A 13,708-nucleotide genomic window follows, 5' to 3' on the forward strand; every position below is an offset into this window, starting at 1 on the left:
GAATACCAGCAAAAAGTCTAAAATAAGGTTTTTACGTTAAAATCCAAAAAGGAATTATTTGTGTAGATGTAATTGATTGCCCAAAGCGAAAAGAGATCTCCGCGCGCAATGCCAAGTCACGGGATCGGAGAGGTTGTGACTATTATTTGTTTATTTTTATTTTTTACATCTTGTTAACCCTTTCATGCCAAACTTTTTTCTAATGCATATAGGGTTTCAAAACTATTTTTTCTTGAGAACGGTGAGATCCAGAAACACGAAAAGCCTTTTTTCATAAAGATAGGGTATTCCCTTGCAGTGCTAGAAGTTGCTCAATTTTTACCTTCCAATGCTCAATACAATGGTCCTAGAATATTTATAATAGTCCAATTGCCTGAAAAACGTGGCCATAGACAGTCTAAATTGACAAGTTTTATCAGTTTTCAAAAATATTCCACCATTACGAAGATATATGAAAAAAAAACATTTTTCGTCGTCAACGTAACTGCTCCATCGAAATCCAATCAGATTAATTGCAATAACTTCAGTTCTAGAGCTGATCCTTGTCATTGTTAATGCTCAAATAAAAGGCAAAAGTCACATTTATTGGCCTTACTTGTTTTTGTGAGTAAATCTTGCATGAATCATAAGTAAGAGCTGTTGTCCACAAACAACATGGGCATGAATGGGTTAATATATAAAATACACAGATGTTGGTCGCAAATGAAAGTGGAAAATCCATTATTTCATATTTCGATGAATCAGAGGTTCTGATTTTTTTTGCATAAAGTTGTTCTACCAAATACGGCGCGAGTGCATTTCCACTCATTCGGTTAATCACAAAGTACAACTACGAGTATTCTGCCTAAGGTAAGTTTGGGTCCGATTTTGGCTGAGTCCTTTGATCTACAGCCAGTCGTTGCTCAACTCTGGGTAAATCCACATTTTCCCAAATTGGACCACTCTAAAATATTATTGCAAAACACTTCAAGGGAAATTTATTGAGCTACTGACAACGAACATAATGGAATTAATTCCCCTCGGCGTATTTTATCATTGCACCATTTCTTTCAACTTTTAGGGAGAAATGCGGGCTCTACCAAATTTGTGCGACCAAGCGTGACTGTGGCTCAGAAGATTGAATGAATTTAATTTAATTCTTCTCCGATTTATAATTGTGTATAATATTCCAGCATTGCTTCAACGTTTCGTTTTAAACAGTTCTCCAACTCCCACCAGCTTCTACCAGTATATTCTGACCGAGTATCGTCAGAGGCAGACATAAACCCCTCCCACTCGGCACGTATTTGCTAAATAACCGACTCGGATCGCTGAAGTTCTGTTTTGTTCGACATCAAAGGCTTCCACTGCTATCCAATTCAATTCAGGGTCAGCAGCATCGATTTTCGCGAGGAGCCTCATTCGCCAATTTCAAGTGACCTAAATTGAGCATTCCGGTGCAGCCTGAGTGCAGCAGAATCGAATTTAGCAGCGCCCGCCGTACTCATTTCCGAATCGAGTATCGGCTGAAAACTTCTCCCAAAGTGTTTGTTTGCGTCCAGTCCAGAGTGTCTGCTTGTCGGCGAAATTCAATTTCATCTTTCACTTTGCTGGTTTTGCTGGCGTTGCAAGGCAGAAGAAAATTCTCGCTCGGCCGGAACTGGGCATTCCGGATGGGGCCTGTCCTTGCAAGGATGTTCTTCTACTGGTCTCGTCCTACCATCGTTCCTATGCCTTCGAGTGGCAAACTTTTTTTTCTCTGAAACATGAACGCAACGTTGTTTGAGGAAAATGGACCTTCACACTTTTAGGAAACATTTTCGTTCCTATAGCTGGGCATAAGCACAACACAGTAAAGTGCCTCAGGGTGAAGCGCAACGAGACGAAGAGGGACGTAGTAAGACGGCGGAATTGCAAAAACTTGAGCAACTCTTCGCCTTTTCTGGAGCGTTTTCGCTTAATTAACATTATAATAAAGTTTTTTGAAGAATTTAATTTGAATTATTTCTACTTTCGGATGATGCTTTTTGTCTGTGAGTTGCATTCCGTGAAATGGCCGCTGGGGTGGTGGGGCGGAGGGAAATGTCCCGAATTTCACCAAGCGAAGAGGTACATTTCGTTGCAAAACTTACTTTGAAAGTGTGCTTAAATTGGCCCAAATTTAGGCAATTTGTTGTGGGCAATGAATTGTGAGCTTACTCTTGCCGTATTCCAGCGGTTGTCCGGGGAGCGGAATTAAGAACGGGGCAGCGCTTTGTGCAAAAGTTGGACTTCAATCTACCGTGACGACGGTCATGTCCTTATGAGATATCAGTAAATTAAAGGTATTTTTAAACGATATTATATTTTTTATATTGCCTATATTGCCTCGAAAATTGCATGCATTATTTCATGTTTGGGCTAATATGTGTGAATTTCAATAAATTCTTAGCAATGTGATTGTCAAGATCTTTGAAATTGCGCCAGAAAACTACAGCTTATCGCTATGGCACCAAGTGAGCATTTGCCCCCGGAACTGTCACTGTGAGACCGACTCTCATGAGGCTGTGAATTTCCGTTCTGAGATCAAATCGTCAGATGGTCCCGTAACGATCCGATCCTTTTGTCAACATGATTTTTTCATGATTTGGTTAACGTTAAACACTGAGAACTGACATACAAGTAAAGTTTCCAACTTGTGTAGGAAATAAAACTGTCGTTTTGAAATGACAACAGCAAGTAGCAACTTGCCACTGGTCGGCGCTTCGATCGGCCAGCAATCTCTATACGGGACTTGTGTGCAAACTTGGATACAATGGTGACTCACGCATGCGAACCTGTACGCGATGGTGATTTTCAACGTATTTTCTTTTGAATGTTTACACAGGTTTTTCGGGAAAGTTTGTTCCAGCTGTTCTCTGTGGTTAAATTACAAGTTACATGACATGAACATGTCAAAATTTAACACAAAATGCATCAAAACTTCACTCAGTGAATCATCTAGAACAGGCATATCGTTCTACGCCAGAAACACTTGGACAAACGCGCAGGTGCTAACTATCGTAGACTTCTGGATAGCAACCAGATCCTTCTCCAACTTGAGCTCCTTCAGCGCCTCCAGTAGCTTCTTCGGAATGACTCAAGTTTTCGGTAGCACAACAGGTACAATTCTCGGAGCCTCATCCAACCTCCACATTTCTTTGGACTCAATGGCCGGTGGGGAAACTCTGACAATTTTCCCACCTTGAGCATCTACCAGCTTTTGGTCTAGCGAAATGGCGACATCGATTATGGTGACTTGGCATCGACCCTTGTCATAGACCAGTATATCTGGATGGTTGTGGTGTAGAAATTGGTCCGATAGAACAGTGCAATCCTAGTCCAACTAGAAACGGGCAAACATACCTCCTGCAATTCCTCGTCGGCATCTGTATTGGATGGCTATCATGTCTACATCAAACACTGAAGAGAGTTCAGCTCACTTGAGGCACAGGTTCGATGCAGCCTTGTCGACGTACGGCAACTCAAACTGGTTAAGGTGGGCACCCTGCGCAGCTTTCTGTTTCTCAGCGATGCCAGATGTGAAGACATGTCTTCATTTTTAAGGCATTTGAAAGGTTGTGAAGACGGGTTTTCCATTTTGAAGACAATTTTTTTCGAATGTCTTGACTGATTTCTGGCAGAATTCTGGCTCAAAAACAAAAACCGATTCAGAATTCTGATCGGTGAAGACAAATGAAGACATTTTTATGGAATGTGAAGACATTTGGAAAATATACCTGGTATCCCTGCTGTTTCTACTCTGTAATCTTCTCCTTCACAGTCTGCAGATTGCAGTTAAGGTTGTAGTTCGCTTGCGCTATTAAATACTTTACTGTCGCTATACGCATAAATGTCCCATGTGCTATGAGATTCCCTATAAAACAGGGGACAATTATGCGTAGAGCGGCAGTTTACGTTGACGTCACAAATAACTTAAGTGTTCATTTTTGACAGTTCGTTTGTACTGTTTACATGCACTTATGGCGTTTTCGGTTTTGACTTTGCACTACACCGGTATAGTCGGTGCTACACTCATTCAAACTTGGGTGCAATTAGTCTATCTCTTTTTTTGCACTACACTGGTATAGCACCGGGTAAAAACAAAACGTCATTAGAAAAAATCTTCGCGAATTGCTTCGAGCGAATCTAGTCGTCCACATATTTTTCTAAGTCCATGTAAACAGTACAAGCGAACTGTCAAGAAAAGTGAGGTTAATTGTTTCAGTAAATAACCTAATAGTACAAGTAAGGTTAACTGTGTCCGTAAAGAACCTAATAGTTTCGGTCGGGACTACTTGATGATGGAGTACATCAAGTAGTCCGGACCGAAACTATAGCGCATTCCATAGCGTCGGTTTTCACTTGTCACACAGTATTCTCGCGGTCGTCGCATCTGCGCTATGCATAGTGCCTGGATATCGACTATTCTTTGTCCCCCTTCATACCGTGATAAAGTAAATCTCTCCATGCGCCTACTAAGAATGGTGCATTTCTGCTTGTCCAAACGCATTCCTCCATTTTCTCTCAAGATCTTCGATGTCAGCTCGGCTCGGTTTGATGACGCCGAAACTGTAAGACAACACGGGCAGCGTCCAGGAAAAACTTCAAGATACTGTTCACTTAACTCAATAGCTTATCTCGGAGCTTGATGTCGGTGTAGCGAGTCGCGGGAAGCTGCCGGAATCCGAGATACTAAAACGATTCACCACGATTCATGTCCCAAAACATCTCACCTTCGTCGTTCTCGTGACCACCAGTGTCAACCAATCTCCGTGATAGTACCAAATCAGATAGGCATTCCATGCCAATGTCGCCACTAATTCTTTCGACTAGTTTGAGGACTACACCCAGTCATTTCGTCGAGTCAGCTTGGATCTTGAGATCGTTCATGCAGAAGATATGGGTTACCTCTTTCGGTGAGCTTTCTCCATACCTTATCCATTAAACATGCCCGTATCGATTCCGATTCCAGTGTCCTACTGAGGGGGTTCATTGCCAAACGAAACCGAAGCAGGTTGAAGAAATCGCCTTGGAATATCCCCCTCAAGATGCGAAACGTTCTAGGCTGCCGTCCATCTCTCCATCATCTGCCTCGCGAATAAAGGACCAACTTTATACAGCTTCAATACCTTAACGAGGAACGAATGCGGTATGGAGTCGTATGTCTTCTTGTAATCGATATAGACCATACTAAGGTTCCGTTGGTTATACATACACTGCTTGTCCAACAATGACTGCATCAATGATGGCTATTTCTATGCGGTCGTTTGTGTTTTCCTTGCATTGTTTCTGCTCCTCAGTCAAGATGTTATTCTGCTCACAATGGGGCCATACGTATGTTGTGATGATGGTGCTCAGAATCTTGTACAGACTTGATAGACAGGTAATTGGTCTGTACTACGATGGGTTGGACGTGTTGCTGTCCTTGGGAAGGAACATGAAAACATGAGCATGTGATACAACAATGTTTAGAAAACTGGAGCAAATGAACAAAGGCACGAAATGTAATATACCGTGCAGCCAGAGACGCTCTCAACCGGAAGATCAAGGCGAGTAAACAAACTACTATAAAGAACTGTGCCAAGAACCTGATGCCAACCCTTGTGGTAACGCTTATCAAGGTATGATATCTCTTGCTCGGAGGTCTGTAGGAAACGAAACTACAGACATGCAAAAATCACAATCTTCTAGGACAGCCAAGCAGCACTGTTGGCATTAAGGTCGTCGAAATGTGAGTCCAAACTGGTTTGGGAGTGCATCACATCTTTACAACAACTGGCAATTCGGAATAAAGTAATGATATTCTGGGTACCTGGTCACCAAGGAATCGATGGTAACGAAGTGGCCGACGAATTAGCCAGGCGTGGTTCATCAAACATGTTTGTTAGACCAGAACCATTTCTAGGTATATCTACCTGTGCCATTAAACTATAACTTTCGGCTTGGGCAAGAGACCAACTACTAAACGCCTGGCGTAATGTAGAAGACGCTCGACAAGCTAAGAAATTCATACATCCAGATAAAACGAGAGCCAAAAAAATAGTGGATCTAAAACGTAACGACTTACGTATAATTACAAGTTTATTTACGGGACATTGTCCTGCTAAGTATCATCTGAAAAAAATTGGCCAAAGTCAAGATGACATTTGTCGATTTTGTAACTACGAGTCCGAGAGCTCGGATCATATTCTCTGCCAGTGTGCAGTACTATTTCTTCGAAGAGAACGATACTTCGGAAGGCATCACGAGATATGGCATACCTGTCCCAAACGGATCCTCAGCTACATTAATAATGTACTACCCGGTTGGGACGACATATGTGGACAAACAAACAACTCGCTTCCAACTACATTGGATTCGGGCAATTCGAAACATGTAGAGCAAACAGGGGCAGCCACAAATGATAACCTGAATAGTGGTCGCAGTAGCAAAGTTTCCCCTAACAAAAAAGGTATGATGGCAAAGAACACAGGATTATTGACACCGGATGAAATATGATCGGATAAGCTTAAGGTTATTGTGGAGGATCTTTTCCCGAAGCACAACCCAACGACGTGATGCCGACACTAGAAGACGAGGCAGAAGCAGAAAACGTTGGAGATATGTAGGTATCCAGTAACGAACTGCAGTCTAAAGAGTCTAAAAGTGAAAAAAGCTCCCGGTCTCGATGGAATCCCCAACATGGCACTGAAAAATGCTATACTGGCATCACAGGCATGTTCAGAACAATGCACGAAATGCCTGGAGGAATGCTTCTTCCAGCCAGATAGAAAATCCAGAAGCTGGTGGTGCTCAAACCAAGGACACTGCCACGAGGTTTAATATAATACAGCTTCATATGTCTGTTGGATACCGTCGGGAAACTCTTAGAAAAGGTCATCCTGAGCAAGGTGACGAAACGAACAGGGAGAAAAAGCTATCTGTCAAATGGGCAGTTCGGATTTCGGAAATCAACATCGACGGCAGAAGCAACATTGCGCATCATGCAAGTTCTCTAATACTTGTGCAACATTCTGAAAAGTTATTTTCAGAATCGAGTGCTGGTCTACGAAACAAATTCGGGGCAGAAGTCGATGAGGATCACGGTGGGAGTGTCACAACGCTCCAAAATTGGCCCAACGCTTTGGAACATCATGTATAATGGTGTTCTAATGCTAATATTGCCCATAGGGGTCGAGATTGTTGAATTCGCGGATGACGTGGTACCACGTCGACTATGTCTGTGAGAAGGTACTGAAGTTGACCAGCTGCTAGAAGATTGCTGAATACTGGTGGTTCATGAACCAGTAAGAGGCGTCATCTTGCTTGAAAGTGATCAGAAATTACAGAGAGATAGACTTTTATCTAACACAGCTCATGTCAGTTCAGGACTACTTCCGGAAGTGCCTAACAAAGGACGCCGAACAATCCTTTATCACGAGAGAATGAGCTGAACAGTATCTGCTATCCAGCTAAATTGTTTGTTGGGTATTTTCATCGTTTCGGTAAGGCACCTTCACCCTACTAGCTGGATTGTGAGGGTGTAGAGGAGAGACTCGTACAAGGGATGAGTAAAGAATAAAGGACGTGGAATACCGTTAATAGAGTAATCGCGCAGATACTAGTGAGCTGCAGAGGAAAATGAAGAGTTGTTTAACGGACTAGTAATCAAAGTTGACTTTTCGAATAAGTGTACCTTGTCGGTCGCCGTGGAGTAGGCCAGGTCCACCACCGGTGACTAGAGCGAGTAGGTGGAGTCGAAGAGCTAGCGGCATGTCGTAAAGCGCACGTGATCCAGAAGTCACGCTCCACTCGGAATCGACGGACAGGCATCAACACCTACCGCTTAATTATGTGAGTACACTTGGTGCACTGCAAGGGACTAGACCTAGTAGATGTCGCCGAAACGGGGAGCTAATTCACCGCTGGGGATAATCCGAATGGAGTTCGGAGCTAAATGGCTCGCAGTGGATCTAAACGGTGTAATGGATGGAGAGAAATAGTAGTACCACGAGTGATGAAATCCTACAACACTGGTTCGCGCAACGCTCTGTGGAAACATACAGCAATCATGAATTGTACAACGTTCAGCTGTACCAAAAGTTTTGCAGCCCATCTTGTCCAGGTGCCGCCCAATTCCTAAGGTACCGCGTAGTCTCGTGTACATCATTGGTTTCGACGGTGACAGCTGACATCTCGTCAATTTCTTCGCCTGCCCATTTCCTCCTCACGCCTATGTTGTACGGGGGCCTCCCAACTATCGGCCCAAAAGCTAGTGACATCGCCGATATCCGGTAGGCCTTCACTGAAATCGGGCTTCTCGTGGTTGATTTGGTCATAGAACATTCGCTCGTTATCACTGAACGTTCGATTTTGTTGTCGTTGCTTCACAGACTAGTGTGTCGAATTTCCCCGTCAATTGATGAGTACCCAGCATGCGAGGAGCAGTAGGTGCAATGATCGCTATAGAGCAGGTCGCCTCTAGTAGCAAGTCAGTATCCTAAACATCTAATAGTTGCCACTGCAGCACAGAGTACTATTTGCTGCAAATCTTCCAGGTTTGTGAACAAATTCCAGGTGTATTGGATAAAAGTGCCCGTTCATGATCTCAAATGCCCACCTTAAAAGAATACTGCAGCTTCGGGATCCTGGGACGCGACCTTGAGTTCGTGTCGCGATACTGCGCAACCGCTTCTTTCATATTGATGACCAAATCGCTTAGTTTTTTCTTTGATTGACACTGCAGAGGATGGTAAACCGGCGACCGACAACATGGCTAGAAGACGAGAAACTACTCGAACCACGCCAATTCACTTTCCAGAAGGGTTTCAGTAACAGAGCCCATCTGGGTTCCCTTGGAGTAGTGCTAGACAGAGCGAGGTCCGAAGACCTCCACGCTGATATTGCCATACTCGGCGTGGCAAAAGCGTCTGGTACGAAGGCGTCCTTTAACAACTCCAACGATGGAGAATACAAGGGAACCTAGGCGTCTTCATCCAAAACTTTCTAACCAACCCACGATTCCTGTGAGACCAACGGAGTGTCGTAAGGATCGATACTAACTGTCCCTCTCTTCTTAGTGAGGATGAATTCGCTCTGCGCCGTGCTGCCCAGGGGTGTCTACGTCTGTGTACACGTACGACATCATCCTGGTGACCCTTCGGAGGACGATCGCGCGCACAAGAGTATCTCTCCAGGTCACCGTCAACACTGTCGACCGATGGGCATTCGTCACCGGATTCAACCGCCACCCCATCCAACGCTCGTTCAATCCGCCTCAACGGTATAGTGGTTCTATTCCGAAAGGAAACTGACAATGATACCACACTTCAGGCCACTGGAAAAAAAACTTCGAGAGCAGAAAGCGGCTGGTCCAGACCATTTGCTCCAACCACTCCAAAAACAACCATCGAACAGTGCTTAACGTCGGATGATCCTTTGTCTAGAGTAGAATTTTCTACGGGATCGAGCTGACCTGCAGAGCCTAGACGGGCTCTCCGACATACTCTGGCCCCTATACTACGGAACGGTTCGGCTAACCCCGGTCTATTACCTAGTGCCCCGGGTAAAGCTGCCTGTGTCGAGGCCGGAGTACTACCCTGACGCTGGGAAGCAGTCAGGGTGGCCCTCAGATGGCCACTAAGCTTTCTTTCTTTTCAAAACTTCGAGCGACGAATGCTACCGACCTGCACCAGCACCGACTTTCCACAGATCGCTTGTCTACACCGGGTGAGACCGCTGGCTTGGTACGACACCGCACCTCACACCGACGAGAGCCATGCTCGCACGATAAAAGTCGGCGACCACGCTAACAGCATAATGGCTATGTATACCACAGCTAGTTTACTGAAGATACATCACACTCAAATCTTCACCGATGGCTCCAAAATGGATGATGGTAAAGGAGCGGGCTTGGGAAACGGACTATCCTTTCGTCCACCTCCTTCCTGCTCAGTTTTCTCGGCGGAAGCCGGTGGCCACCCTTGCAGTGCCACTGGCTAAAAGACCATTGGGACCGGCAGACTAGCCCTGACCCGGCTCCTAAATGAGACCGTAGACACCATCAGGAAATTCAACACCAGCTTACAGAACGGATTCATGAACCACTGGCGGAGATCCCGAGGTCGCACCCAAAAACTCGAAAGTTCAGTCCTAGATCGACCGAGGCGGCCAGAAGTAGCAAAAAATATTCTCTCTACCCTGCGTATGGCACACCTCAGTGGCCCACGCACACACCGTGTCTAGCAAGCCCCTCCCAGAGTGTGTCATCTGCAACACCCGGCTCACCGTCTAGTTGCTGTGGAACTGCCTATAACTGGAGGTCCCACGGTGTCAGTACGTCCTAGCGGGACCGGTACGGGACACCCTATCCAACGACCCGGTTCGGGAGGAGGCACTCCTCGTCTTCCTAGAGGAACCGCATTTAAACGGCATGGATCAGTTAACGCCGGCCCTCCGCCACACTCCCCGGAGTTATGAGGATACTTGCCACGGATCTTGCGTCCGCACTCAATCTGCTAACACCGACGAAAACGAACGCGGGTTCTCGATATACTCTACTTGAACAAAATGAAATGTAACATATATTAACTGTAACTTATTTTTATTTCATGGGCGAAGGTTAAAGTCCTAATAAAAATAATACCTATTAATAATTTTATTCGACGGTACTAGCAAAAAAATATTTTTAGATCTTACTACTTATCTTACTTACTAACATTTGTATAAAACCTTTAGAAAAATCACGAACTTAGCTCACGTTTTCCCCTCAATTTTTCAAATATCCCCTTAATAATTATTCATTATCATGTATATTTAAAAAAAAAAAAATTGAATACAATCGAATGAATTTTATTATATAACAATTTTCTCGACTTTTCGGACATTGAAATCACGGCCACTGGTTTTTGCCTTTTTCAAGGTATGCAGCGCGTTCTACGTCTACGTCTGCACAGTGGTAAAAGTTTGATGTGTAAACTATCCAGTTTTATTCGCCAAACCGGTGCATTTGAAGTAATATATAAAACCTTCCTAACGTTGACAAACAACGTTTAATATATTTCCCTTGAAAAGGAAAAACCAGTGGCCGAACCGTCGAGTTTCTCAACATGCGTTCTGATTTGAAAGACCGAAAAGCCGAAAAAATCATTTTATAATTTCAAAAGGAAAGTTACAGTAAAGATTTCCGAAACCTATTGAACGTAATGGCAAAACGCGAATAACTTATGGAAAGGTCCTAATCCATTGAATTCATTGAAATTTGTTTAACCAAATTTGGAAAAAAATTGTTATGAGCATTTTGGTGTGAAGTGGCATTTAGAATCATATTTTATAAGAAAAATGACACAAATATTTGACTGCAAGTAGTTATAAAAACATATTAAATGTTGTTGTTAGGAAAAAGTTTTTTGTTGATAGCTTCTCCGTGTTTAAAACAATTAATATATAATTAGTGTTAGTTATTGTTGGAGAAATCTGAATAGTCTTATAAAAAGGGCAAAATTTAACGAATTGATTGTTTTTATGGTAACAAAATGCCAAATATTTCGAAATTGAAATAGATGAAAGTATTTTGATTTAAAATAACATATCCCCACAATTATAATAAAATTACAGTTTTGTCTGTCAATTAGCATTGTTATTGATAGAAACACTATTTTACTGATAGTTTCTCTATGACACAATGACATTTGAAACGTTTCCTTTCCTTTTAGGCTTTTGTTGACAAAAAACAACAAATTAAAAAAAGGGTTTTCATCGCAATCTAATTTTTAACACGTAAATTTTTGTTTTTGTGAAAAAATATCATGTTTTTTCTCGTACAGAACTATATATTCCATTTACTTATTTCTGGATAGTTTTGCTGTACAAAATACGGTCATCGAACGAATGTTATTATTAATGTTATTTTTTTATTATTATTACTTTAACCTCCAGGGTCATTCGCCTATTTTTTAAGAATATTGTGCATTTCAAAAATACGAAAAATTAAAATTCATTAAAGAGGTAATAGATAAAAAAAGTTATATTAGTTTTACTGCTTTGCGCTCCTTGTGTAAATTTTCTATCTCGGTGGTGAATGGTAAGGTTTAACCCTTTGCTGCTTGCTGATCGTTCTGTCTGCCTTCTTTCTGGCTCGTGTTTGCGTCCATCTCGTCGTCGCTAGAGCTTTGATTTTCGCTGTTAGATGTTTGGTGTTTTTGTGTTTTCAAGTGACTCTGGTATAATCTTCTTTTTTGTTTATTACTTCCCTTGGTATGCTAGCTATTGGGTTGGGGATACTGTTTAATATGGTTAGTTTTTGGCTGGCTATCTATGGCTTATCAGCAGATGTCGAAGGCTGTCTGTTAGTGTTGGTTGTAGTAGATGAATTTTCTTTGGTCGTTTCGACGCATAGTCTACCTCAGTGTGCAGTCTGGTTACAGAATTTCCACGTGGGGTATGTTCATAGCGTTCTTTGGATTTAATCGAAATGATCTACCTTTAAATGTCAAGTAACGTAAGCGGAATGAAATTTGAACAACCCTTCCAGCACTAAAACAAAAATGCAAACCTTCGCAAGGCACCATATTAAACGTCATACTCTAGGAACGCATATCTTAAACATACAGTGTTGATTTCGACCTGCTAGGAGAGACCACGTAAACAAAATGGCAGCGAACGCCTAATCTGGCACCTAGCTATTATGCCAAAAAAAATTTGGACGCAAAGGAGGATTATGGCACACCTAAGTACCCTCCAAATCTACCACAACTGCGTCCAATTGAGAACTTCTGGGCCAATTTGAAGTGGGGAGTATATGCCAATGATTTTCGACCTAAAACTATCATTAATCATAATCAAAATTAAGAAAGAAATCAAGAAAATGCCAACATCAACTTTTTCGACTGCCTTGCAAAAAGCTCCTGCTAACTATTAAAGCTTCTCGCATGGGCCCAATTTTTGTTCTACATTAAGTTAATTAGCTTACAAATGTTTTCATATAGACAGAACATTTAATAAAGATTTTTCTACAAAAACAAAACCTTTTGAATTTCGTCCAAATTTTATTCCGCATATGTTAAGAAGGTATAGGCTGATTCAGTCTCACTCGTACCTCGAACACCGTTGAGGATATCAGGGAAAAGTATCATTGGTGACATACTTCGACACTAATCTTTTAATATAATCCGGACTAGTGCGCCGCTCCAAATCGTGTAGGCGAATTTTCGTAAGATTAGCGTCCATATGCACGGAGTTCTTGGTTTTGACGTTTTCGTATTCGATGTCGTGTTGCATGTTGTGCTTCACAACACAGCATTCTTCCTCGGTGAAGGAGTTGGATGTTGTTGGTGCAACATGCCTCGTATGATGTAGCTGTATGTGTGCACCTTTGTTAGCACAAGGTCCATTTTTACCCTGAGCAACCGTTCCACATCGCGCACTGTGGGTCTAAGACGGGTCTGCGAAACGTCAATCGCGATTGTGTTTTCCTGTAATGGGTGAGATTTACTTTTTGTTTCACTGATTTCAATCCCATTCAGAGGAAACCGTACTTTGCAGTTTAGTGCACACGCTATATCAGAGCGGCGTGGGTAGTATAGTTTGTTTGCAGTTCATACTAGTTTTTGGTTTCTGATCTATACGAGATGAGGAAGCAGATTGGAAAAAATTTCATAAACCGAACACAAATGAACAATTTTGTTCGAATTGGCGATGGTCTTGTTTTATGGTCGTCCACGTTCTCATG

This window comes from Topomyia yanbarensis, chromosome 2 (assembly GCF_030247195.1).
Source record: "Topomyia yanbarensis strain Yona2022 chromosome 2, ASM3024719v1, whole genome shotgun sequence".
Taxonomy (NCBI): Eukaryota; Metazoa; Arthropoda; class Insecta; order Diptera; family Culicidae; genus Topomyia; species Topomyia yanbarensis.